We start from the raw sequence: 3,529 nt of genomic DNA on the forward strand, positions 1-3,529 counted from the left end.
AAATAGACATCAGTTAAAAACCGATGTCCCATACTACGATAAACATCGGATTAGATTCTAGAATCGATGTTAAACTGCTATTATGATCACAAATTGGTGTTTTTAGATATTATTAAACCTTCATATTTATGCATTTAATGTTTAATGAAATATAAGTCCAATAGCACTAATATTCATTTTAACATCGTTACTCATTCTAGAAACAATGTGTAATATATTCTTACACATCGGTATTTTTGAAATTTGCCTACTGTTTATAAGTTTTACTAGTATTTTCCGTATATCACACTATTTAAGATTGAATCTACATTCTTTTATATTACACGACTGATGTTCATTAATCTATTAAACATCATTTCCTTTTATGAAGCGATGTCCATTTTTCTATTAAACATCAGTTTTTGAGGTTGGCACTGATGTTCATACTTATACTAGACATCGTTTTTCATTTAATAAATCGATGTCCATTGATTTGTTTTACATCATTTCTTACACAATGCTGATGTCCATTGCGTTGTTTTACATCATTTCTTACTTAATAAGTCGATGTCCATTGGGTTGTGTTACATCGTTTCTTACTTAATAATTCGATGTGCACTCAATAAAGAGACATCGATTTTTGTTTCCAATCTAATGTATCATCTCTTTAATGACATCGTTTTTGTAGTTTAATACTGATTTGAAATACGTGTATATATATTATGTCCTTTATAAATTGAAAATTGGTAAGATACCAATATGAACTCATTTCAATTACAAACCAACAATCACAATTGTAAGACCAACCAAAGGTTTTGCAAAATTATAAGCATCAAAATACCTAAAACTACTAAGCTTCTTGTTGAACTTAAAGAGATATACACAAAGCTAGTGACCAAAACTTCTAAACCATATGTGTGGTAATAACTAACATCCTCCTTTCTTGTAACATTCCTCACCAAAACACAAGTTGAAAGACCTGCACATATAAAGACACGTTCAAATTTATATTAGGATCCACGCCAGAACACTTAGCTGGAGCAGCCCCATTTTAATGCTCCTGCATAATATGTATATATCAATTAGATGGAATTTAATTTTTCTAGCTGGAGGTTTAGCCATTGTTTCATAGTACAAGAAAATGATTACTGACTCACATAAATAATTGTTTGACACCAATTTTAACTTTTAAGTATGCAATGCCTGACAATGGTACTGCTTGAACTCTTAAATAAGTAAATTCTACATCTTAGAGGTTATGCAGCACAATTTCAATTTAGCAAGAAAATATATCAATATAAATTTGCTCCAATTAGACAAGATCATAAAACTTATAACTATAGACCGACTAAGCTTGAGTAAGAGACGGTTGGAAGTAATTCCTTTATAACTTGGTGAAACCTGCGTGTTAATGACAACTAATTAGAAGGCCAGCTTAAAAGGCATATTCACACTAGTAAGCACAAGAAAAGATTGGTAATATTGTTATTTATGTATCAAGTAACCAACCACCAACTAGTTAAATAGAGATACAGAACAATAATAGAACATCTTTAAATTCAAAACACTAACACAGTGACTAAATTGAGAACCCTTTCCGTAAAAAAATAATCTACACTGAACAAGAAAGAATGTTTGAAATTGTAAGGCAAGTACTGAAGAGAGCATTGCTCTTCAATTAATCAAGTAATCTACAAACCAAGGTAGCTTAGTAATAGTTTCACTTTTTCTTGCGTCCATATATATAAGCCGTGTATGTCTTATCATATACCTGCACATCAGGCTGAAGCATAAGATGATGATACCTTGATTATGATACTAGGGTCGGTAAGTACGTAGAGGAAAAATTGTCCCAGTCAACCTTCTTCATGTTGAAATTCCCAGCTCTGGCAGTAGTAACTGGGGCAAAAGGGCCAAAATGGTAGCTCTTTGTATTTTCTTTCAAGTCCTCTGAATTGTTCCTATCAACCTTACATACTATGCTCTCACGTTGCCGTACTATACTCTCATGTTGCTTTTGTTTCTGAGCTTCCAATTTCCCAGCAGTAGAAGATTCTACTTTGCCCCTCTTACAACGTTTGTGATATCTGTTCCAAAGGCTCTTTTTCTAGACTCGTCTGAAGTTGAACTCGTAGCATCTTTTCCTCTCAATCCCAACCATTTATATGCAGGCTTCCTTGTATCTGCTGTGTGGGTCTACATATTTTTTTAACAAGGGGCACAGTTTAGCTTGGCAGTACATTATACTAGCTGTTTAAGAGATTATGAATTCTAATATTTCTCTATCACAAGTTCTACAAGTTTTACCTTTTCAATAAGATTCATGGAGGACGAAACATTTGCAATATCATAAATCCGCCTTACTTTACCTGCTTCTTCAAGTAGAGAAAAGGCAAGAGTTTCAACTCCTTAAGTAATATGTCAAAAAGATTCAAGAATAAACAAAAGCAAGTATAGATTTCTTACTTCTCATTACGGATGCATTGTGTGCATCCCCAAGTAATAACCTTGCAGCTTCATCATGGGAGATGGATTCTACCTACAAAATTAGACTACTACCATAGTCATCTAAATAAAAAGAAAGAAGTAAATAAGTGGTAGTGGAAACAAAATTGGACATATTTGTCACTAGAAACAGAGGCACAGGTTCTTAAGAGCATATAATACAACTATAGTCCGCTGGTTTGCATTTTGCCAAACTCCACCACTCTGCTCTTCCCTAGCAGCTGAAACAGTAGCCCTGGACTTAACAGTACAAACAACACAACCACTATCACCACTGGTCCCCAATCTGCCATTACTACTACTGTAGTCTACTTCTTGATCACTTCTGTGTATAGTTGATCAGTTTGTGTGTGTAGTGAAGTTGTCAACTTAGGAACTAAGACTTAATGTTTCTCTCTAGCTAAGCTAGTAAGCTATATATACTGAATCTAAAAGTACAAGGAAAAATGTGTTGGCAATTGAGATATGGAAGGAATATGAAAAAGAGAGAGCAATCACAATATTAGTGTAGTAGAAGAAATCTTCAACTAAAATAGTATAAATGTGTGTGAACAAATAGTCGGTGGCTTGTGGTGGGATGCAAAAGACACATGGGCCAAAGTGACATGGTCTTGAAAATGAACCCTTTAGAGTTTAATTAACAGGTGTTGAGATGTTGAGAGTCCTTATAATTTAGACAACATACACACAGAGTTAACTAATCACTCTTTCTAATAATCCCTTGTTATGTTCTTCAAATGAACCATATAATGGTACCAAACAGAATCAACATCTTTCTACATTCCCTTTTCTCAGATCATTTTAGACTCAAAATTCAAAGCACTGACAATAAAGATTTACCATTTTTCAAGTTTCCTGAAGATTTGGGATTGACACCGAGGTTCTCATTCTAACTCCCGGTTGCATGACCACTCTCATCACCTTCCTCATCATCTAAACCCTGCGAACACTCTCATCACCTTCCTCTTCTGTAACCAACCTAACATGTGGCTTGACAGCCTCAAGTGACTTGAGTCCTTTCCGGAAGAAGTTCAACTGAATACAA

General features: G+C 34.2%; 1 long non-coding RNA gene across 1 annotated transcript; it reads right to left on the minus strand.

Moving 5' to 3' along the window:
- Positions 1-2,099: 2,099 nt before the first annotated feature.
- On the minus strand, positions 2,100-3,312 carry LOC112193746. Its single transcript, XR_002934003.2, has 3 exons — positions 2,446-3,312; positions 2,287-2,351; positions 2,100-2,175 (listed from the first exon to the last, which is right to left on the minus strand). It is a non-coding gene; the product is annotated as an uncharacterized LOC112193746 (long non-coding RNA).
- Positions 3,313-3,529: the final 217 nt, after the last annotated feature.

Source organism: Rosa chinensis, chromosome 3 (assembly GCF_002994745.2).
Source record: "Rosa chinensis cultivar Old Blush chromosome 3, RchiOBHm-V2, whole genome shotgun sequence".
NCBI lineage: Eukaryota > Viridiplantae > Streptophyta > Magnoliopsida > Rosales > Rosaceae > Rosa > Rosa chinensis.